Source organism: Onychomys torridus, chromosome 19 (genome assembly GCF_903995425.1).
Source record: "Onychomys torridus chromosome 19, mOncTor1.1, whole genome shotgun sequence".
Taxonomy (NCBI): Eukaryota; Metazoa; Chordata; class Mammalia; order Rodentia; family Cricetidae; genus Onychomys; species Onychomys torridus.
In genome coordinates, this window is record NC_050461.1 from 14,036,255 (window position 1) to 14,061,664 (window position 25,410).

General features: G+C 39.5%; 1 protein-coding gene across 2 annotated transcripts in view; it reads right to left on the reverse strand.

The window, feature by feature from the left end:
• Hs3st5 (heparan sulfate-glucosamine 3-sulfotransferase 5) overlaps positions 1–25,410 on the reverse strand; it is a 283,395-nt gene that overhangs the window by 108,445 nt on the left and 149,540 nt on the right. For both annotated transcript variants that reach the window (XM_036169332.1, XM_036169333.1), the window contains one exon: positions 4,361–4,466. The gene's annotated coding sequence lies outside the window, so the exon portion shown is untranslated. The remainder of the gene's footprint in view (positions 1–4,360; positions 4,467–25,410) is intronic.

Sequence of the window (25,410 nt, forward strand, 5' to 3'; positions counted from 1 at the left end):
TTGCCTTGAGTTCCTGTCTGGACTTGCCCCAGCAAGGAATGTGACCTGAGAGTTGTAAGCTGAAATAAACCCAGTCCTTCCCAAGTTGATTTTGGTCATTGTGTTTTACCAGGGCAATAGAAACCATAACTAAGACAATCATGCAGCAGGCACCCATGAATAGCAGATGCAATGCCTGAGTGTTTTCAGACAATGTTGTTCTGTTGTGTGTTGAAGAACATATACTCATGAGTACTTCAAGTACAAGAGGCAGGAAAACTTTCTCCATTGTGTCTTAATAACCCGTAATAGTACCACAGACTGGTATTGTAAACACCTGTTTTGGGGGAAGAGTATTTGTATAGATACTTACAGTTTACCAAACAGTTTTGTAACTGAGGACTGTATCCCCCCAGTATGCCCCTGAATGACCATTCATTTTTATGTTGCTGTAATCATTATCCTTGCATCCCATTCTTCCATCAAGATGCTTAATAAGTAGTAATAATGATCGATGCCACCTCCTAAGGAGGCTATTAAAAACCTCAAATGTACTGCTGACATTCTAAGTTGGTATTTTTAGAACTACTTGACAGACAGACTTGGACAGATGGAATTGAGCCATTGATTATAGATTCTCCATCTCGCCCTTAGATCTCAGGAGCAGAGATCTCCTCTGGGTAAGCTTTTACAGAGGATATGTAAAAACTCTTCCCTCATTTCTCTGGTTTCTAAGATATTGGTGAAGGTTATCATTGAGGTTACCTGTTCTCACATAGGCTAAAATACAATCTAGGAGCAGGCATCTGAAACAATGGATAAACAAAAGGATACAAAGAAACAATGGTAACTATTAAATCTAAATAAAAGCATTATGCCATATGTTTAAATTAATGAGCTCTTATCTTAATTCAGTAGGAATGCAATTAAGTGCTAAGAAACAAAGAATCTCACACTTTTCTGAGACTGAGATGGTTTTAGTATCAGAATAACTGAAGTTTATGCTTAATCATTCATCAAATATATTCACTTCCCTACAGCATCTACAAGGTCAAAACCCAGACTAACATAATATAAGATCTTAGGGTGTTCCAGGCATGCTGGACAGTGCACATGTACTATCTATTTATGGGTTGTATTACTCGTAATGTTCCAAATGAATAGTTTACCAAATAACAATTTATAAATAGGATTCCACGTGTTATTTGAGTACCAATGTTATTACCCATTGATTTGGGTTGGTTAAGCAAGGACTTAGACACGGAGTAACCAAGACAACTCCATATGTTTCTCATGATAGTTAAAAAATACAAGTCTGTGGTTAAACATCCTTGAAGCTGTAGCTAAGTTCTTCCTGTTCTCCAAGGAGCTAAGGAAAGGGGAGGATTTTGTGAGCAGGAACACAGGTATCTTGAAAAGGACTTCGGCTTCGTTAAAGTATTGTTACCATTTGATGGTCTTCTCTCATGGGCTTTTAAGTGGAACTCAGTAAGAAAAAAAAACCCTCAAAGGGAGATCTGTTTTTCCATGATTTGTCATGGGAAAAAGGAGTCACAAACTTATGAGCATGCCACCCTACTTTATAAATATACACAAAAGCTTTGTATAAAAATAGCAAGCCCGAGATCACCCAGGACTCTAACTTTCTCCGTTCTTATATCACTAGAGTATACTTGAATTGCTCTAACTGTAATAGAAATCTAAGTTTTTTGTCTCTTCTGCATCTGCTGTTGAATTCTTTCTCCAGCAGACCAAGAACCTCCTGTCTTCTTGGTCCAATGACACTTTGTCAAGTTCCTAGTTTATAGATTATGGCCATGTAGTTGTATTTTAAAACATGAATTATAAAACAAACAAAAACCCATGAAATACCATATTCTGGGTCTCTGACATTTAAGAACTGAGAACTGAAAAGCATTGGGTCATCACTGGTACTGACTCTTTCCTGCACATGCTCCCAGAATCTCTACACAATGTGGTGTTTCTGTGTCTTTGTTCTTCGGCTTTCTTTTATAGTGTGTGTATCTTGATCATTACCTTCCAGGAGTTTTGGACCATTTGTGGACTTCTTAGCTGCACCAGTATATATATATATATATATATATATAATATAAAGTCAGAAGGCAGAGGGCTGCCTCTTAGGGGATAAGAAGAGATGAAAATGTGTTCAATAGGGCTGGAGGAATGGTTCAGAAGTCAAAAGCACTTGCTCTTCTTCCAGAGGACTTAAGTTGTTTTCCTAATGCCCATATCAAGCAGCTCACCACTGTCTGTTATTCCAGCTCTGGGGGATCAGATGTCTCTGACCTCCACAGGCACCTGCCATATAGACATATATACCTACACATAATTAAAAATAATAAAAATGAACATTAAAAAGGAATGTGTTAAGTATTTCTGCTGTTTACATTACTTGAGTTGTCCTAATTATAGAATGACCCAGAGTATAAAAGATACTTTATTCAGTGCCTTAAAACAGAAATATATGAGATAAATTTTAGTCTCTGGACCAAGCCAAAAAAAGAAAACAAAAGGAAAACAAACAAACAAAAACAATGAAAACAATCCAGTAGCTATGTTTACCCATTCAAGGTAATCCATTAATAACAAGTATTTTCCATCAACTAAACATATTTCACATTCTTGAGGCTAGAGAGATGACTCAGCAAAATCCTTGTAAACATGAGGGCCCAGTTTTAATTCCCAGTATCCACATGAAAAGCTAGGAAGATGGCATCTGATTAAAACCTCAGTGCTGAGACGCAGAGTCAGGGAGGAGGCTATCTGAGGCTTGCTGACCATCGAGTCTGGCCAGATTGGCAGGTTTTAGGTATATTGAGAAATCCTGCCTCAAAAGCTACCGGTGAAGCATGATAAATGAAGATACTCAATGTCAATCTCTTACCTACAGACACATCCACCACATGTATATACATCTGTACACAAGCATGGACATACACAAATTTACATTCCAATTCTGTCTTTTTGAGGTGTTGGGAATTGAACCCAGGGCCTTGTGTATTCTAGGCAATCCTGCTACCACTAAGCTACAGACCATCAACATGTCTTTTGAAGAATCAGATCTTGTATAATCCCATAACACTTCAGTTTAAAAGTTTATGAATGAAGGAGAAACCATTTCATCATTATCAATATCAACTAATAACTAGGCATCTGTTGTGTCTGGTGATGTTGAGATGAAGCCTAGTCCTTACGTCAGACACTTTCCTGCTGATTTTTGCCCCTCTCTGTATTTTCAGGTAGCAATCTAACCTCCTAGGACTGTAACGCTCTTATTTTGAAATGGGGCCATGCCATCTACTTTCCAGTATATAATCCAAGAATTAATTGTAAGAAGTTTTGATGGTTTAATATGTCTTATACCCCCATTACCTTACTTAGTCTTGAGAGCAATTCAACAACATGTACAGCATTTGTCATTTTTTAAATAGTATGTGTCCCCTCAAGACTCATGCATTAAGGCTTGCTCTCAGTTGGTAGGGCTCATCACTTTGAGGTGATTGGACTGTGTAGCCTTTCAAACTCAATCACAACTAAATCCTTTAATGTATTGATTATATTATGTAATGTTGGGAAGTATTTGGAAAGTAGAAGGTAGAGTGAGGCTGGGGAAAGTCGGTCACGGAGGGTATGTACTTAAAGGATTCATCTTGTCCTGGACCCTTCCTTCCATGCTTTCTGATTTTGGCCTACCACAAGCTGCTAAACCTCTCCTTACCAAATCTCTCTGCTATAGTGCTTACCACAGACTCAGAAACACAGAGTTAAATGACCATGAACCATTATGAGCCCAAATTAAATTTTCTTCTTGAAGTTATTTATCTCTGGTATCTGTTACAGTGGTAAAAGTCTACTAAGAGTCTTATTACTCTCAGTTTTGGAGACAAGAAAATTAAAGATAGAATGTTTTAACATAAAGTCTTACCAAGGGCCCCCAACTAAAGATTGGCTGAGTGGGTACTCAAACTTATGTACTTCAAATGTATATACTCTTAGTCTGTTCACTTTCCCTATAATAGGAGAACTAAGAATAGCAGAGTTATTTGGGAAAGGATCATAGATAGTACAGACATCAAAGACAAAGGATTTCTGCAATCAAAGAGGTAATGACAGGCTTCAGTAAGAAGGAAATGAGAATATTGAAACTAGAGAGTAGGGGGAGATTAACAGTCATGTTGTACAATATTTCAAAGGCTCAAGACCAGGAAGATATCATGCTGGAAGCCCATCAGGAGGTCCTGCACAGACCCTTCTTGTGTCCATGCAAGCCTGCCTTCAGAGTGCTGGTGAGAAAACCAGTGTGACTGACCATATGTGGTTGAAGTTAAGAAGGTTAGAGAGAGGGCCTCCAAATACATACCTACATTCAGACACTTCTCAGTTACTCCAGGGAGGATTATCTGGCTAGTGGGTGTCCCATGGCCTCACCTCCTGGTTATCTTGTGAGTTGTTCTCCTTTTGAGCACCTGGAAAGTAATTATTACAATCAATTTTTGAAAAAAATCATTTTCCTTAGTAGCTATGGTTAAACATTTGTTATGGAAAGAGACATATCCTTAATGTTAGAAAACATTTTCCCTTATGATTATTCTAGTCCTTTTGTTAAACATTTTTTTTAAATAAGGGCCATAAATCACAATGTGGACCTTGACCCCAGAATACAATACACAATTATTCATGCTACTTGATTGGGAGGGTTTTAAAAATGGGGACTCTCACACACACTTTCAAATAATGTTCTCAAGCAGAACTTTGTTTCTTATCTGTACTCTGAGAACTTGATATGAACATGGCTAAATGTATTCTCTTTAAAAATGCCACATTTTGTGCATCTCTGTGCTGACCTTTTTTATAGATATGATGATTCTTCACATCAATCATTCTTACCTTTGGCTACAGGCAACCAGGAGACAAAAGAATTCTCTAGCTTCAGTGTACATGTTTGAATAAAAACAAAAGTGTTACATGAGAGAGACTAAGGACAAGACAATATGGGGAGGTGACATAGACTAGACTGGAAAACCCTTTGAAGGTGTCAATTACTATATCAGGTTACTACTTAGAGCATGTGTGACTTGTACATAGATTGTAGGAAATTAACACATCATTATCACTAACATGGATCAATAAGAGTAGACACAAATCTGAAGTGGCCCAGAAATCTGTCTTTATTTGAGTACAGGGGATTCTAATATAATTGAAACACAAAGCAAACACATACACATGAACACACACACACACACACACACACACACACACACACACACACAAAATACATTCACAGGTTCCTTTTATGATTGTTTTATTAATTGCTTGAGAGTTTAGTACAACATATTTTGAATATATTCACTTCCCCTTCCCATTATTCTTCCAAGATCCACACCCCTTCCTTAACCACCCAACTTTGTGTCCTTTTTTTTTTTTTTATGCTTCAAGACTACTTTAGACTGCCCAAATTCTTGGATGTGTAGTCTTCCACTGGGGAGTGGACAGTTTGCTGTGGGTATACTCTTAGTAAAAACTCTCTCTCCTCTCAGTATCTAACAATTGCCAACAGGAACCTATGGCTAAACACAGAAGTTCTTTTAAGAAAATCCACAGATTAAAAAAAAAAAAAAAGCTGTACACTTGGCTAATATCAGCAATTGACCTTACTGAATTCCTTCACTGATTAACATGTTGCCATAAATTATGTTCATTTCTTCCACTTGAGTTCTTGTCAATCCTCTGCTTCACATTCCCAGTGGAGCCTGGAATTCTAAAGCAATCAGGGAGGAACAGGTGTACTCCGTTACTCCAGGGCAGGTCATATGTCCACTATGACTACCCAATAGCTAGGAAATGGGTCAGTGCTTGTGAGAAGTTGGCATATGCCTAGGCCCGCTGACCTCAGTGAGAAACAAAGCAAAGCCCCATCCACCCAGCTTCCCATTTTGTTTAATAAGCTAGAATTATTTTCCAAAGATCTCAGATAAACAGAAATAATTATAATTATGAATAATTAAAACGCTGAACTGAAGAGGGCTCTCCACATTCATTGCACGGTGCGCTGGGCCCCTGAGGGCAGCATCTTCAATTAGTTTAGTTTTCCAACAAAAGATAAATGTGACAATCAGTGATTGCAGGTATTTGGTTCAAGTAAGAAAACAAGTTAATTCACTGTAAAATCACCTCTCTCAAATAGTGGGGGCCCTATGCTCTTTGGTGTTCAGCATCTGTTCTAATTCTAGGGTAGAGAAAAACAACAGATAACAGAGGGAAGCCTGCCTTAGAAGCTGTGAGTAGAAGAAGCATGTGGTCTTCATCAGTTATTCCTATTGGGCAGTGAAGCAAGGAAGATAACAAAAAGTGGTTGTAGACAGCTAGCCATGGGCCAGGGAGACAGCTCAGTGATGAGAACACCTGCTATGTAGATGTGAGGACCTGGGTTGGATCCTTGGAACACACATATCCTGGACACAGTAGTGTGGGAGACAGAGACAAGAGATTCCCCAGGAGCTCACAGGTCTGTCATCCCTGAGTACACAGCAGGGCAACACAAAGCGATCCTGTCTCAAACAAGGTGGAAGGTGAGGACAAACACTCCAGGCTGTCCTCTCTCTTCCACTGGCATACCATAGCCCATGTGGGCCTCCACCTCAAGTTCTGGAATTCCAATCACCATGTTCTTCCCTACAAGCACTTATTATTAGTTTATGCTAGATGATCGTTACATTGCATTGTAAGGACTAGCAGATTCAAAAATAAAAGCTACATACAAATGTATTTCTGTAGTCTCTCAGATATAACCTTTAGACTGTGGATACCTACATTTTATGAAGTGAAATCATTTGTGTGTGTGTGTGTGTGCTATTTCTCACAATTTTTCAATTGTAATAGAACTTTCTTAAAAAATTCAAATCAACCCATGGCTGTTATGTAAAATTAAAACACAAAAATAATTTAAAAAAAAAAAAAGAAGAAACACTTGAAGAGACTGTGGATACCAAGGAAAGGACCTTGGTAAATTTATAGTGATATTTCCTGAAGCCATTCTAAATAAAAGTGTTAGGTGCCAAAAAAAAATTCAAATCACAAATTATTTAGATATTTTTCTATTCAGTGCTCTTTCTGTAAATGTATATGTACTACATACATACTTTTAGTAAAATGTATTCATTTTCTTTTTGCAATATTAAATGGTATTTATTACTGAATTTTTTCTTAGATATTTACAGGACTAGAACAAATTGTAAGTTGTAATCCAGGTTTCTAGCAAACAGATTCTTCACTCAGATTCAACATATTTGGCCACCCTGACCCCACAAGGGCAATTGCTTACTGAATGTCACACTGAGGAAGGACCTTCAGCCTTTCATTCAGTAGAGGAAAAACTCATTAGACACTCGGTACCAGTGGCTTCCGAACAAAAATCCTGGAGTTTTTTTAATTCTGATTTTAATGATTAGTTGTCTGAGCCTTGAAGTTAACTGAAATGGTTATTTAGATATTATATTTAACTTACACACAATTAGCTGAAGTTTGGTGCTAGCGTGTCATCCATTTTGAAACTAATTCATTATCTGGCCTTTCCAGAAGGCCTGTGAAGTGTAGTAGCAAATGGATCCAAATCCATCTGCATCCATCATTGATTTCAGCTGTGCACCCACAGTTTACATCATATGTGGACATGCCCTTGACATGTCTGTTTCATTTAGGAGATCTACAATAATATTGCAGGCAGTTTATGGCTAAGATGAAAACTATGTCAATTATAAAGGGTGTAAGCTTGAGAAATTAATTTGGTCTTAATACATTGAGGAGGACCTGCTGGCCATAGCAAATGATTCATAACAACTGCGTAAACAGAAAACATTTTCAAGGACATTATTTTTTTTTATGGGGCTTTCCCTGGAGTGTGGTCAATACACCCAATGTCATTCCATTGAAGAAAGCTGATTCAGTATCTCCTGGCATTTATCAGCTGCAATAGCTTCTTGGCCAAGAGTGGGATTTTGTTCCCATTTCCCCTTCTCCATGCTTGGGTTTTGTCTAGCTTGAGCTTGGACGAATTTTGAATGTAAGTTATGTAAACACATAGAATGGTCTACACATATGGGAACTAGGAGATCACGGGTCATGAAGCAGAACAAGTTTACTGGTCTACAAACTCCGAGGATCATCTAAGCCACTCCAGTAGCCTGCTGGAAGAGGTTTCTTGCTGCATTCAAAACTATAGTCCTGACTGTGTTGGGAATAAAAATCTGTGAAGCCGTGTGTACACCTGACCTTTTATAGCTCTTGGTACTGTTTATTAGGTTCTGAATATGAATAGGGCACTGAGTTCAATATATACTCAATGAGGTCATATTAGGCTCATTTTCCAGATGGATGGATCAAAACCTAAAGGAGGTAAGGCATTCCTTTGGGCACTTGAAATAAGTAAGGGGTAGAGGTGGGTTTTGTGATATTTAATTTGTGCACCCCAATAAAGCTTACCTGGGGATCAGAGGAAAAAGCCAGCCACTATATTAAACATAGAGGTCAGGCAGTGGTAGCACATGCCCTTAATCCTAGCTTTCAGGAGGCAGTGATTTACCTGGATCTCTGTGAGTTCAAGGCCACACTGGGAACAGAGCCAGGTGTTGTGGCACACACCTTTAATTCCCAGCACTAGTTAACCATAGAGGTCTGGAGGTCTGTACAGACAGACAGAAAGTGATGTAGCTGGGCAGAAAGAGGAAGTGAGATGGCAGGGCACAGAAAGGATATAGGTGTGAGAATACAGGAAGCATTCTCTCTGGAGGCCGAGGAGTTGGTAAGGTGAGGTTGGCTGTGGCTTGTCCTGTTCCTCTTGTCTCTCAGTTTTCACCCCAATATCTGGCTCTGTTTATTTATTTATTTGTTTGTTTGTTTATTTATTTATTTTTTATTAATGAGACCTTTTAAGATTCATGTTACAGGTGGGAGTCAAAGTCTCATTCCAGAGCTCACTGGCCCCAGGTTCTCCTTCACAGGGCTGAGACAGCACTCTCAATGGGAAGTGCCAAAAGCTGACATCAACACCTCCTCCACTCCTGTCACCTCTTCCACAACAAAATGCATCTCCCTGGCTGTGATAGTGCAAGTTAATGAAGACTAAAGTTAATGAAGACTAAAGTCAATGAAGACTAAGGGTATCTCTCTTTTCTTTTCTTTCTTTCTTTCTTTCTTTTTAGCATTCACAACTAAGATTTGTTACTGTAATAATTTTAGTATTCTCTTTTATTTGTTCAATATCTGTTACTGATAGAAAATATTGACCAAAACCAAGTTTTTGAGGAAAGGGTTTATTTCAGCTTAAAGTTACAGTCCATCATTGAGGGAAGCCAGGACAGGAATTCAGCTAGAATCTGGTCACAGAGCCTGAAACAGAAACTGTTTGCTGCATATTGGCTTCTTGCTTCCAGGTCCATAATTAGCTACCTTTCTTATAACTTCTGGGACCATCTGGCCAGGGGTAGCACCACCCATCATTGGCTGGCCCTTTCCATGTAAGTCACTAATCAATAAAATGTCCCACAGTCATGTCCACAGGGCAATCTCAGCTGAGTTTCCTTCTTCCAGGAGTTTCAAGTTGGCTGCCATCAAGACTGGCATGACAAGTTTATTCCTTGTCAAACACAAACACATCCCTTAAAGCCATAACCTTTCCTTGTTGTCAAGATCTCATGTTAATATCATAATATAAAACACAGCATCACTTTAAAAAGTCTCACAGTCTTCCAAGAATTTTAATAATTTAAAAGTTCTACAGCCTTTAATAAATTCTGATACAGGAATTGGAATGTGGTGGTTTGAATGAGAAGTGTCCCCCATAGGCTCACATATCTGAACACTTGATTCCCAGTTGGTGGCGCTGTTTTGGGGGGGGTTGTGGAACCTTGGTGAAGTGTAATCCTGCTGCAAGAAGTGCATCACTGGCTGCCAGCTTTGAGAGGTTATTTATAGCCACATCTGGCTTCCAGTTTGCTCTCTTTGCTTTGTGATTTCAACTGAAGATGTGATCTCTGAGCTTCCCACTCCTGCCTCCATGCCTGGGGCTTGCTGCCAGGCTTCCCCTACTGTGATGGACTCTTATCCCTCTGGAACAGGAAGCCCAAATAAATTCTTTCTTCTCTGCTTTTGGTCACTGCATTTTATCTCAGCAACAGAAAAGGAACAAAAATGCCTTCTGTTCCCGTATCTGCAGAACTTTCTAATATTTTATTAAAACCTGGGTTCTCTTTTTTTAATGAATCTTTATTGACGGGGGTGGGGCCTTTGTTCTCACCATTCCCCGGCAGTAGTTCAAGCCTTTGCTCAATCTTTACTTCCCTCAATAACCCTGTGGGTATGGTAATTGAGAGTAGGCAGCAGTCAAGTGGCATCCTTCTTTTTTCCACTAGTACTATTCTGTGGCATCCCAGGGTATCTTTGAACTCTACTGCACCGCAATGACCTCAGCTACCATCTGTTTCTGTTGCTTCCCTTTGTTCCCTCTACTTCCTACCTGGGCCCATTCTCTGCATAGAATGTGGGTGGCAGGTAGAGATTCCCCTCCTAGGTAGAGGATTCCGTTGAGATCAAAGGCAGTAAGCTATTGATTTTCAGCTTAACATTTCAAATATCAACCATTATCTTAACTCTGGACATCCTTAAAAGTCCCGGAGAATTGGAACCATCACAGAGCATCTGCAACAGGAGCCCCACTAAGGACAAGAAGAGACTGACATGCAGGCATATCTGTCTTACTAATCTTGTTAAGGCCTTTACCATCTGCCTTCTCATCCTTTCCTGGCTACCATCTTACCAGAGGCAAAAAGATTTTTAAATGACTGGGAGAGGACACTTCTGGAGAAAGCCGTCTGAGATATTTAGTTCTGCATTTCATCTCTAGACAGTGCTGTTAGCTGCAGCAGATGTTCCTAACTGATAGGGGAGTGGTTGCTTCCTGTAACATCACACCCAGCCCAATGGTCGACATAGCCAACTGTATCATCAGGGTCATATTAGAAGTGTTAGCAAGCCCGAAGAGAGTCCATTTGGAGGATAGTCAGGGCTATTTTTATTTTACATCAAATTAGGGTTATCATGGAATAAAACTGATCATTCTTTGAGGAAACAGTTTTATGGAGTCTAAAAAACAACATGGTAAAGGATAGATGAAGTTAACTGCAGTATCCCACAGTAAACTCAGGCATTTTGTGTTCTTTTGTGTTTGCTTTGGAATGTTAAGCAGGTTGGATTCTTTTTAAAAGAAAACATTTTATTCAGAACGTTCTCCCATGAAAGCTTTCTTTGACAAAGTGTCATTTTTTGATGTATTAGTACATGTCTGCCTACATTTTACATTCAAAAATGGCAAGCAATGTTTTAACAACTTTTGACAAGCCCAGGGAATTAAAGCTCCATAGAGGCGATTCTTTTAATGTAATGCTATAGCCTATTTTGTACTTTCCATGTTGTACGTTAGGGCAAGTATGGCATTTTCAATTACGTCAATTTACGCTTGAAAGAATACAGAGCAATTAGAGATGAATAATGAGAACGGCAAAGTCACCTCACTTGCAAAACAGTTTTAAGCACATAATTCTGAAATTTGTTGAGAAGGAGGGCCATGGATATAATATGAATGAGTGAATTATAAATGAGTGGAAAGAAAGAAATCAAAGATGTTTGAAATAAAGCACTCAGGGAATCAGGGATTTCAGCTACCTCTTAAGTACATCTATCTACTAAATGATAACATTTCCCAACAAGATCCTCTATAGTGGACGCAATTCATTCCTACCAGAAACCTGAGAGGGAAACCTGTTGCTCCAATGGTCCCTCCTGTGGCCTCCTTTGATGAACCTGTAGAAAGGACATCCAGATTCCCCTTCAGCCTCCTCTGTCCCCGTGTCACCTGACCTTGCTCATTCTCCTACCTTGCTTCCTCACACTTCTTGACTGTGCCAGGTTCTTTCTCCACCCCGATCAGTCAGCTGACCAGCAGACGGGTTGTCACTTGTTTGGTGACACCTAGTGTCCCTTGCTCTCAGATCTCTCTGTCAGTTATCTCACTTCATGTTCCTCCTCTAGATCTTCACTGTTTTGTTCTTGCCCATCAAAGTCCCTCTAATACCATGATGTGTTTGCCTCTTTTCTTGGGTGTATCCTCCACAGACCCTAGGCTCCATGATGGCTGACCATGTTGACCTTCAGTGCACTGTTTGGAAGAGTCCTTGGATTATTTGAGGTACTCTCCAACACTTTTTAAGAGGACTAATGAACCATGGGAAGGAGAAGTTTATGTGTGACATATATTTTTATATTTTCCCCTGTTTGATGATAGTACAAATTGCTAAATATAACCACAACAAAAAGTAGGTCACTTGGGTTTTCACCTGTTAACATTCCCATTTGTCTATTTCATTTAGTTAGAAAAAGTTCCACATTTTAGTGCATGAACATTCTTATAGCCCCCTTCTACAAAGAAAAGCACAAGCAGGATAATCTAAGTACAAAGGGTGTTGACACATGGCACAACACTTGAACCTGAGTTTGACACACATACTTCTGGTGGAGACAAAAGGGTGGATTGAAAATACCAGAAAAAAATTGATGGAAACCAAAGGCTAACACCTCAAATTACTGAAAGCCCTGTTTTAAATGATCAAGTCATTATAATCTGAAAATTTTCCCATGAATCTTGTGAATAGAAAAGGAGAAAATGAAACACACACCCATTAGTATGTCAAGGAAATGGAGCCAGAGAATAGACAGTTGTGCATACTGTTACCAGATGATGAGAAGTTGTAGTAATCAATATTCTCTTGAAAGGGCCTCAAATCTAATGAGGCAGCTGTGGATAACTAAATTAGGAGCATGGCAAATTTAAAGAATCAGTTCAGGGCCCTTAGCATCCAAAATTCAAATAAGTACTCAAAGTGGGATTACATTAGCTGACCTTTGTAGACTGCCTCTGAAATACAGATGGCATTAGGAAGAATACCTGAAGTAATGCCCACTACAGCCTAACAGCTTCTAGGTTTCACCAATGCCTTTGATGAGGGGGAGAATAGATCTAGCCCCATGGGGAATCTGGCTGTGTGAGGCATGGGGGTGGGGATTGGTGGACAATCCTTGGAGGAGGTTAGCACAGCATTTAACTTTTAAATTCACCTCAAAAGTGCTGTTCTTAAGCTGCAACATACAATGGGTTTATGGAATGCTACCCTCCACAGCAAACATATTCTAAAAACACCTTTTATCCCCACATAAATCACTTAACACAGCTGCTCTTAGCTTTGTAGATTTGTGTTGCGTGGATGGTCTGCCTCTACATAGAGGAGATTCATTTTCTGTGCTTTTAGTCTACCGTGTTTGTCTCTTAAGCAAACCTTATGTTTTGAAACACATTCGAATATTTTACTGGGAGCACAAGGGGATCTGATTTCATTTGCTGTTTCCTAGGCTGCCAGGGGCCATCATGTGGTGCACAGTGTGTGCTTCCTGGAGCACAAGGCTGGGAGTCATGGCCAATGAACTAAGCACACTATATCCAGTCCCTACAGCGGAGCGACACTCGCCTCATTAGACTATAGTTTCATCTCAAAGACTGTCCTTCCCACCTCCATCCCTTTCTAAATGTTCTTGAGAGCATTTCGCATTTCAAATGGATTTGGTGGGATCCAAGGTCTCTACACTTTTTCTGACAATATGTCTTTTATCGGATCAGCAGAAACAATGTGCAAATAACCATCACAGTAATTTCAAATGTCTGTCAATGCCAAATTATACAAATGATCCATAGCTGCAAAATGCCCCTGAACAAAGATCTTTTTTTTTTTCTTTCTTTCTTTTCAAAATCATGAATGATATTTAATTTGGAAGTTTATGGCTCAAGTGTTAGATCCCAGACTTGGTAGGCAGAGGCAGGGGGATCTCTGTGAGTTTGAGGCCAAAGTATAGTGAGACCTTGTTTCAATAAAGATATAAATTTGAAGGTTTATTTCATATACAAAAGCAAAGAGAAAGTTTTAAGTGAGTGTGACTGGACACAGGATACACAACCAAGGCTGGTGACAGTGGGGAGGGGGACACGACATGACCTTCCCTGCCTAGGTGAAACTATAGGAAATGCCGGAGTAGGAAAAGCCAGGTTTCAGGAAGGACTTTTTCAACAAAGACAGCAAACACTGTTGAGAATGTGAATTAGAAATTTTGTAAGAAAAAGCCTCTTGTGTCTTGTGGAGAAACTTAGTTTTTATTTTTATCTTTAATCGGAACCAACAGAACAGTTTTGAAAGAGCTAATACTGCTTTCAATTCACGCGGAGCATTCTGTATAGATGGACGCCTACTCACAGGTATAGACAACATTTCATCTAACTCCACAGGGATTGAGGATGGAAATGAGTCAGGCTGGCACCAAAGCAGTCACTGAATGCCTACTTAAGGCAAAGGATGAAACACATCCCCTCATCCCATGCTACCCCCCCCCCAAAGCAAGAAAAGACAGAATTTTTGAACATACATGGGTTTTTCAGAAAGCATTGAAAACCCTATTTATAACCTGCATTATAAACTCGTTTTTGTATCTTATGCACCAATTCTTTTCTGTGCTCTTCAATTATACACTAGTCACTTTCAAGAAGCTGTGGTGCCCCAGGTGAGTCTTCGGTACCTTCAGAGTTGAGGGCTCTATTCCCAAACCTTCCTCTGTCCCTTGGCCTCTCATTTTTAGCCATCCAGGCCACCCCTCAGAACCCGAGTTCTTTCCTGAGAGCTTGAACCTTCTCCTGTGTTTTCCTACCAGATGCTGGCTCCTGACCCCACACCTACAATCCTCTCATAGCATTACTGTGGGTTACGGCACATATAACACCCATATTCAAGGAAGCAAGTGTGTATCATAATAGTGTTCACATTTTTATGTGAAAGAATAATGCTTGAATTATCTAGTAATAGGAATGCATGTTCTGATAGCCAGATACTTTCCTTTTGAATTCTTCGTATTTCAGACTTAATCTATGATAACATAATGAGGTAGCATTATAATCACTCAGGGATTCCTAAAATTGGGACATTTTAAAGTGTGTGTAATGTTCAAGTAGGTCTTCGATAGATGTGAGTACCATGCTGCCACTGATGAAGAGCCTCATACGGTGTAGCTACAGTTAACAGTATTCTCCTCCAAAGGAACAGAGCAGAGGTTTTTACTGGGTCCTAACTGCAGGGGCCACACTGTAGCACTCTTTGTCAGCACCTATTGGTTTCTCAATAATCAAAACAGAAACGGAGGAGGTCTCAGCTCAGATCTGTTTCTGGAACTTACCTTGCCAGCAAAGGACTTAGTCCCGTGAGAGGGCTCCTGTTGGAAAAGGGTTCTCTCTTCGGTAAGAGCTGCCTGACACTTGAAAGGCTGTATTTATTTGGCATTTGAAATTATAAGCACGCACCAAAAGCAGCAAACTGTGGACTTATACTTTTGCAATGATCCATGGGATAAACACAAAAGAAGGAAATTTACTGAAATGATGCTTGTCTGTAGCCAGCCACAGTCATGCATTTGTGCATTCATGTTGGAAATAAAAGGAAGTACAAAACATTGTTTCAAATAAGAAGAAAAAATGGAATAAGTCCAGTTTGTCTCTAACTTCAGCATTGTCTCTAGCAGTAATTTATTTACTATAATTACTTATTTACTCATGCTTTGAAAAAATATTTACTTTTACTTAAAAAAAATTTTATTCAAGTATACAGTGATAGGAAGCTGGTACAAGTGGCTCACATAGTTATTTTGATTTTGGATTTTATATGCATGAACATAGGTTGCCTAAAAACAATAATGGAAAATAAGGTTTATTTGTAAACAACAAAAGACCAATTTACTTTGCTACATGTACTATAGAAACATCTATATGAATGGAGTTTTAGACTATGAAAAATGATTTCTAAAAGTGGGACATTTTAAAAGTGTGTATAGGATGTAAGTCGGTCTCCAATTTGGCATTTAGTTTGGAAGTTTATGGCTCAAGCCTTTGACCCTAGCACTTGGGAGACAGAGCCCAGCAAAATCTATGTGCCAATCAACCTTGTGCATGACTGGCTAATAAAAATGAAAAAAACCTCCAAACAAGAAAAGCAACCATGAAAAAAAAATCCTCCAATTATTTATGCAGAAGAATTTACTATTTGAACTTGACTCCTAAATTAGGAGAGAAAATGAGTGGAGACAAGAAGAGGCATAAAGTCTCCCTTCCCCGGAGGTGTAACAGCAGTTCCTTCAGAGATTGCAACATTCTGTCCTGCAGGGAAGTTCCATAAGAATGAAGTAAATAACTCAAAATAGCTTTAAGAAGTCCCTGAAACTGACCAGATGTACTAGCCTCCTCCCACCCCAAGAATGTAGTCAGTAAAGACTGAAGAGTGTCACTCTCAGATAGGCAAAGCTGAGAAGACTCTCAGATAAGACAAATTGAAAAAACCAAACAATAACAGTAACAAAAGAGCTGCTTAGCAAAAGCTCCAACTGAGCGGCCTGGAAGAGGCCAAGAGATAAGCCAAACTGCTGAGAAGAAACCAAAACCCTCTAACAGCCTGGGAGAGGCTCAGACCAACTGAGCTACCTGGAAAGGACACCCTCCAAGTAGTTGAGCAGCCAGCAGGCTATGCAGTGGGCTCCAGGTTTCCAGCCTGTGTGAACTGTCACCCATGGGGGCTGGGCTTTGGGGATGCAGGTGCCTTTAAGTCATTTCTGCTCCTGTACATCCACCCATAGTCCTGGAACCCCAACAAAGCTCATTGGTTCACCAAGTGGAACTTTGGTGCTATTGTGCACTTTGGTTTAGTTCTACCCCCCAACCCCCCCATCTCTCCAGGAACAGTGTCACACAACAAACACCATTACTAGACTCTGAAACTGCCCAATGCAGGCTTCCAGGAACACCAAGAGAATAATCATAGGACATAAATGAGTCATGGTGGATTTTCACTTTTCTTTCTTTTTCCATGCTTAATTCTCTCTCTCTCTCTCTCTCTCTCTCTCTCTCTCTCTCTCTCTCTCTCTTTCTCTCTCTCTCTTTCTCTCTTTCTCCTCTCCTCTCTTTTCTTCCCCTCTTTCTCTGTGTGTATATATAAACACACACAAGCATGCCACAGCATATGCATGGAGATCAGAGGACAACTTGTGGGAGCCCTTTATGTCTACCAAATGGAGCCTTGGGATCAAACTTGGATCCCCAAGGCTTGGCAGCAAGAGATTTTATCTTGCTGAGCCATGTCACCAACCCTTCAATGTATTTTAAGATCCCTCCTCCCCCATCCCACACAGGCTAAAATATTTGAGAGGTAAGGCTTAGGAAAGATATTGGAGAACGATATATTAAGAACAATTTATTTTATTCTAATAGTTTTGGGCTTTACATAAGACTGTCTTTCAAAAACGATCAGTTATTTTATGTTGTACATGTTTTGCCTCCACATGTCATTACACCACGCATGTGCAGTACCAGTGGAGGTGAGAAGAGGGCATCACATTCCCTGGGATTGAAGAGCACTGTGAGCCATCACGTAGCTGCTGGGAATCAACCCCTGGTTCTCTGGAAGAACAGCCACTGCTCTTAACAGCAGAGCCATCTCTACAGCCCCAAGGCTCTTGGTCGTTTTTAAAGATGATGAAAAAGTCTTTTAGAAAATAAAGTTGATTGATACCCTTATACAAAATGCTGTGATCCATGAGAATCCTTTTGCACTTTTGAAAAAGAAGTAATATTTACCAAGCATGTGACAAGCTCTTTGATAGTAGACATTTCTCTTGTTTCAAGCATTTGCCAACTGCATACTAGGAGCTGTGTGATTACTTGGAAGATGGCCTGGACGTTGAGTATAGGAAATGTCTGGGATTGAGTATAGGATATATCTTCTCTTGATTTTTCATATGAGCTTCATAAGTCCAGGATGGAAGTTCAGCGAAAGTAAGTTTTTTGCCCTCTGATTTACTGGTGTGTCACTGTATTTGGGGTGTGAATAAATGAGTTCAGACCCCATATCCACTAACTCTGGCATCAACTTGACTTTCACTGGTTCATTGAGATGTTAGGATGTGCCAAATAGTAACCACTTAAAAATATAACCAGCTAATTTTAAAACTCTATGCAATGGAGGCATTGCCATATTGGTAGAATTCTAGTTAGGATGAGGATTTGAGCAACATATTTAAAACCTAGTAATCTAGAAGGTGACCTACCTTATTGTCTGAGTGACTACTCCTATTATATTAAATACTGGCTTGATCGGGCTTACATCGGTCAAAGACTTTCCCTGGCATTTAACCCAGATCTCACCTACACCCTGCTCTCACCCCAAGTTTAGAGGTCCTTTTTGCAAGCCTTGCTTTCACACTAAAGCACATCTTTCTTTTGATTTTTTTTTTTTTTTTTTTTTTTTTTTTTTTTTTTTTTTTTTTTTTTTTGTGAGCTGCCATCATGAATTGCCATGGATTTGGTAGCTCTTTTTTCTCATGTTCTTGGAGTGTGGAAAGTTCCAAACCCAGGTGCCAGAATGGTTAGATTCTTGGGGACAATTATCTTCTTGGCTTGATGACTACCACTTATTTTTAGTGTGCTCTTCTAGCCTTACCTTGGTGTAGGTTCATAGGTAGATCTCTCTCTGTCTCTCTCTGTCTCTCTGTCTCTGTCTCTCTGTCTCTCTGTCTGTCTGTCTCTCTCTGTCTCTGTCTCTCTTCTCTCCATCCCCCTTCTCTCCTTTTCTTCCCCCCACTCTTCCCCTCCCCCTTCCTTCTCTTCCTCCTCCTTCCTCCTTATCTATCTTAATTATCTCCTAAAAGTTCAGTCTCTTACATTGGGAGATGTAGCACTTTGACATATGATTTCACATTTTAGTGTGTAACTGATGTAAGAACACAATACATCACACTTTTCCGATCATGTGATTCACTGACACACTTGCAGGAACACTTCTTTGCTATCCTTTGTTTCCTGCAGTGTTTTGACTTCAATCATTTAGAGGTTAGATATGCACATCTAGGTCCAATGTGTATTGGACTGGAAGTACTGTTAGAATCTTCATAGACAAGCCATTCTGCTGATGGGTTTTCCCATGAAAATATTTCCTGAGTTGCTAGGTTTCTCCAAACATTCATCCTTGCCAGCCATGACTGATCAGAGTTAACACTGCATAGCGGAACACAAACTTAGAATCATATTCATAAACCTTTCTACCTGTGGGACTTGGAGAACATTCAAAATTCATGCAATAAATGCATAAAATTATTGTTTTCCTCTGTTCACTGAATCTTTGATACCCACCAATTCCTGAGGAGAAATTTTATAGATACTATGTGCCCTTGCAGAGTCTCCAATAACCATTTCATTTGGATGGTGTTTCCTTACACATAACTCTGGGAGTCATTATTTTGATTAAGCAATGAGCCATAGTTAGTGACATTCTAAATTATTCCTTAGGTTATCACAAGTATGCCTTAAAAATTTCCAGTTGAACCTTAGAATAAAAAAACATATGTTCTAACTTGTTTACTACAAATCCTACAACATTCCTTCACTAGCAGTGGCCCTTGTGTTACAAACAAGCTGCTGCGAGTGTGATAGTGAATCTTGCAGGACAAGATACTCTGATTTGTACCAACATTCCAAAAGATAGACTTGTCTACCGCAGACTTGATTAAAATAAGTCCTAGGAAAACAACAATGTGAACATTTTAAGAGAGTTTCCTTCTTAATGAAAATATATACTTCCTGACTCAAGAACCTCTTTCCTCTGGAAACTTAAGAAATTCTGATTGTATACACACTTGTGTGTGCATGGTGTGTGAGTGCATGTCTATATGTGCATGTATATGTGTGTGCATGTATGTATGTGTGCATATGTGTATGTTACTGTTTTCCTCATTCCAGTGAAACTTTGATATCCAACATTTCCCAAGGAGAAATTTTATTTATACTCTGTAACTTTGCAGAATCGCTAATACATAGTTATATGTATATATACTTACACATATAACTAGTTATATGCTATTTCCTTACATGCAACTCTGGGAGTGTATGTGTGTGTGTGTGTGTGTGTGTGTGTTGCTATCTTGAATTCCCTTGTTCCTCTAGTAGAGAGTTTTTTTAATGTGCTTCATTTGTTTTACATTTTAAGAGAAAATAGTGAACTTTATTTTATAGAACGACTAATATATAAATAACACTGTAAATGCAAGGCCACATTTAAAACAAATTCAGCGCAGGTCCATGCCATCTACATTACAGTATCTATAGGAACTTCTTGGAAATAATATAATAAGTTATCATTGTTAGAATTCACATCATTTGAGTATGAAATATAAATTATTTAGACACGCCACCCTTAATCTGCTAACAGGTGAACATTTAGATTACATGCATAATTCACTAATTCAGTGTGTAACAGATATTTTCACTAAGTGACTAAAGAGTAATCACTTTTTGCAATACTTCTTCCATCACTGAAGTTTTCTGTTGCTGGGCAAAACTATGACAAGTAGTTTAACTCAATTATTTTATTTTCACTTTCTCTAAAAGGCCAACCTGCATGGGGAAAAATGGTAGAGAAATGTCTGAGGTCAGGCACCGGCATGTGAGTTCCTGCTTTGCTCTGGTATTAAGGAGCTCCGAGAACTGAGCAGGTTGCTTAACCCCAGGAACCCAGCTTTCTTGTCTCTAAAAGGAAAGGCTAATGAAAATTAGATGGGCTCCTAAGTCATTAGAGGTCCGCTCACTTTGTGACTGTAAGCGGCTATTCCTATACCAGACTCAAAAAAATGTGTCTCCATGAGAAAGGAAGACAGGAAAGGTTATTCAAGATGAACATTATCTCTCCTATGATTCCAGCAGCCAAACCTTGTCATTATTAAGCAGCACACTGTAGGTCATATGCTGCAGTTATCCTGGCCTTTGATGACTACCTTTTATTTTTGTCATCTTCCCTGGGCCCGAGGTCCTCAGATCAAATGTTATTTTTTATGTATCTGTTAGGGTCTTTCCAAATGAGTTTAGCATTCAAGAGGATGAATTCAGTAAAGGAGATTAGCCTCCATGAAGGGAAAAAAAAACAGAAGTGGGATTTGTTCCCTTTGCATCTGTTTGTTTGAACAGGGGCACTGACTTGTTCCTGCTCCTAGACTTTTATACTGATCATCTTCCCCTTCTCTGAGTCATCTGGATTCTTTCTGGAATTAAACTCCCAGATTCCCTCAGTTTCCAACTTGACTATTATGGCACTTCTGTCCCTATAATTGCACAAGCCATTTCGTGTGTGTGTGTGTCTGTGTGTGTGTGTGTGTGTGTGTGTGTGTGTGTGTGTACATGGTCTCTAACTGGTTCTGTTTCTGCAGTTGAACCTCATACACAAATCTGTCCTGAGAACCCAAGTGCTGCTATAATAAATGTGTCCAGATAAAAAAAATGCTTTTAGAGCTAAGGAATGAGTGCAGGTTGGAAGAAATTTGAAATACTTACTGGGAGAGCAAAAATTGTCAATATAGAATTTTTCAAGGTGATTCCTGTGAGGACTCAGGAAGAGAGAGTAGAGAAATGTAGAGGAGCCTCCTTCTTATCAGAGAATTGAGAAATACAAAATGGTGTAGAAATATGGCTGGAAAAGACTATCTGACAAGCTAACAGGTAGAAATGAGAAAAACATCTCTGGACCACAGGGAACAAGCAATCCATGTTATAAGGTGGCAAAGAAGCTCTCTAGTTGTATTCATGTTCAAGTATTTTGTACAAGACAAAATTTTCAAGCAATGAAATTTGATAGTTAGCTGGAAAAAATTCTTTCTCCCCTGTTATTAAAGATAGAATTTTTCCTTCACATAATACTTTTACACTTTTTAACCCCTGATTACACTTTTCCCTCCCTCCACTCCCTCCAGTTCTTCCCCATCTCTCCTCCCATCTAGTTCCACCCTTTTTTGTCTCTCATTAAAAAAGAAGCAGGCTGCTATCGGATAATAATAAAATAAAATATAATAAAATAAAACAAAGGCAGATATAGAGACAGAGATCTACTCATTCATACACTCAAGAATCCCATAAAAACACTAAATAAAATAAATGACAGCTCATACTGTTGAGGATGTGGAGTGGGGGGGGGCACTCATCTATTGCTAGATGGGAGTGCAATCTTGTACACCCACTATATAAATCAATGTGTCAGTCCCCCAGGAAGATGGGACTTGATCTACCTCAAGATCCAGCTATACTACTCTTGGGTATATGCATAAAGGATGCTTCATTTTACCACAGAGATATTCAGCTACATTTATTGCTGCTCTGTTCATAATAGCCAGAAATTGAAAACAACCTAGATGTCCTTCAACAGAAGAATGGATACAGGGAATTTAAGGCATTTACATAATGGAGTGCCACTCAGCTGTTAAAACATGACATCATGACACTCACAGGTAAATGGATGGAACTAGAAAAAGTTATCCTGAGTGATGTAACGCAGACTCAGTAAGATACATATGGTATGTATTTGCTTCTATGTGGATATCAGCTATTAAGTCACTGATAGCCAAGGTACAATCTACAGAACTACAGTGGTTGGGTATAGACTAAAGCACTGGGCAGATAGAACTTGTTAGGATAGGGAAATAGAACAGATAGCTTTGGGTGGGTGGTGGGCACTAGAACAGGAGGTCAAGTGGGAGGAAGTGAAGAGGGAACACGGGAGGGAACACTGGGAGAGATAGCCAAATTTAAGAGGCATTTGAGGCTCAGTAAGGTAACCTAATACCATAGAAACTTCTCAAAATGTATACATAATGATGGCAATCTAAATGAAATCACCAAAGAATGGAGGAGACAGAGCCCCAACTGGCCATCACCAAATTAAGCTTCCAGTACCAGGATTATGTTACATCTAATTGCATTGTTGGCCAAAGGGGTCCTGTGGGAACCTCCAAACGACCAAGGTTGTTGTCAAGACATACATTGCTCTCCATATCTCCATAAACAGGGGAGATTTATTTCTTTTTCTTTTCTTTTTTTTTTTTTTATGAGACAGGGTTTCTCTGTGTAGCTTTGAGCCTTTCCTGGAACTCACTCTGTAGCCCAGATTGGCCTCAAACTCACAGAGATCCTCCTGCCTCTGCTGGGATTAAAGGCATGAGCCACCACCACCCAGCTCAGGGGAGATTTCTAAACAAAGTATATAAGTAATAGCTTGGATCATCCCACCTGCTCATATAGTAAGATTTGAGATAAGAGAAACGACTTGAACATATAATTATTAATCAAAAAGAAATCAAACCTAAACATTTGCTAAATCCTCTCACTCTGTATATTGAAGGAGGGGAAAGAGAGAGGGAAGAGAGCACCCTAGTGTGGCCAAGAGTCTGTTTCAGAATAGAATAATGAAGGGAGTCTGGTTTGCATGTCTACAGTTATAGCACCCAAGAGGCTTAGGTGAAGGATATAAGTTCAATGACAGCTCAGTGTACATAGCAGTATCTTTTATCAGAAAAAAGCTGTGTGTGGTTTCTGTGGCTGAGTTCATTTGTAAAGAGCTTGCTTGCCTCATGCACAAAGCCCTGGATGGGTTCAATTCTTAGCACAGACTGAAGGGTGTTTTGGCCTATGCACAAAGCCTCCAGCACTGGGGAGGTGGAAGCTGGGATTAAGAAGTTCCAAGTTCAATTCTAAGGCCAGCCTAGGCTACAAGAAACCATATATAAGTAAAAGAAGAGGTTAGTATGAGTGAGACTCATGGACTTAATTAGTACCCATCTAAGTGGGAGAGCTGCCAGCTACACTAGATAGAGGACAAGAAGACAGAAGGAGGGTGCTTAGACATCTTCAACATTAGAGGTAGTGGCTAAAGATTACATTGAACTATGAGCCTATGAGCACAGCCTGTTCTTCAATGGATGAAGGTAACCCCAAAGGTGACCAAGAGATGCTCAAGATTCCTCTCCTATTTCAAGATGGAGAGCATTGTTGCACTTTCAATATACTAGTTTATTACTGTAGTTTACTACTGATAAAAGGCTTCTGTCTCCTATAACATGGCATTTTGGGGGATATATTTATTTGATACTCCCCCCAATCTGTAAGCTACAGCTCTTTATATATGAGGAAAGATAAAGATCCCATCCTAGCAATTAGAAAATTGGTAGTTAATTGCATATTTATGAAATTCTGCCCTATCTCATTTATTATGATGTAAATTGCAAGACAATTAAAATGGTTAGAAATTTTTGAGTATTTTAAAATGAAACATGGTGCTATGAAGTATGTCTGTTTTCACAAATGACCAATAATGCCACTTTGTAAATTCTACATTAGAAATAATTTTCTTAAAGCCTAGTGCCAGGGGTGGGATACCACTCCTTGAGCTGTTGATCAGGTTTGTCCTAGAGAACTACAAGACAATACAGGTGATTGCCACTGCTATTAGTTGACCACCAGCACTCAGCGGCAAGACCTTCGTTTTGCAGACATCATACACTTTGGCCCCAGGACATGGAAAAATTAAGTTAGTATGACTAGAAAGATTTTTCAGTGCTGGCCAGCCTTTAGAGTATGGGATGATTTTATGTAGGCTGTAGGGGGAAAAACATCAACTATACTATCCATCTGGAAACCCTGTGAATTATAATAAGTAAGATATGTCCATGGGAGGAAATGTAGCATAAATGTTGTGAGGGTAGCCCACCACTTTCTGACTGGATTTAAGGCTCACTCCATGGGAGAAAATACATACCCAGGACTATAAATCTGTCTGAAAACTGGCAACTAGGAAGTACATAGGTCTGAGAGGTAAACTACTATTCTACTTTGCTAAATATATTATATAGTGTTAAACTGCATGCTAAATATGTATCTCTATATCCAGAGACTAGTGCGACTCTCAGTCCTCATCAGAGAAGACTACAGTGGACAGTGATTAATTCAGAGCCGTCCAATCCTAGCATAAGTGTCTATAGAGTGTTCAGCCATAAATAAATGGGTCATTTATATCACACCTCCCTCCCCCAAGATGACCATCACAGAAGAGGAAGTGGGCAGTTTGTAAAAAGCTGAGGTTAGGGAGGACTCCAGTGAACCCCTGTCTATTTCATGTGACAAGCTACTGCACTTGTGAACTCACTGTGCCGCTGTGGTTGCTTGCACAAGACCTGTACAAGATCAATCCAGTCAACATTTCAGCATGGGGGTGTGTCTCTCAGGACCCTGCCTCCCTGGCTGAGGAGCTCTTGACAACTGACAGTTTCTTGGGAGAGGTAAAATCAATTTTCATTAGGGCATGGAGCCTGGTGGATCAACTATGCTGCAGTTAATGGCTTCTGCTCATGAATATATGGGAAATGTAAACTGCAGTTGGTGGGTTATAAAAAAGCAAAAGAAAAGAGTTCAGAAAG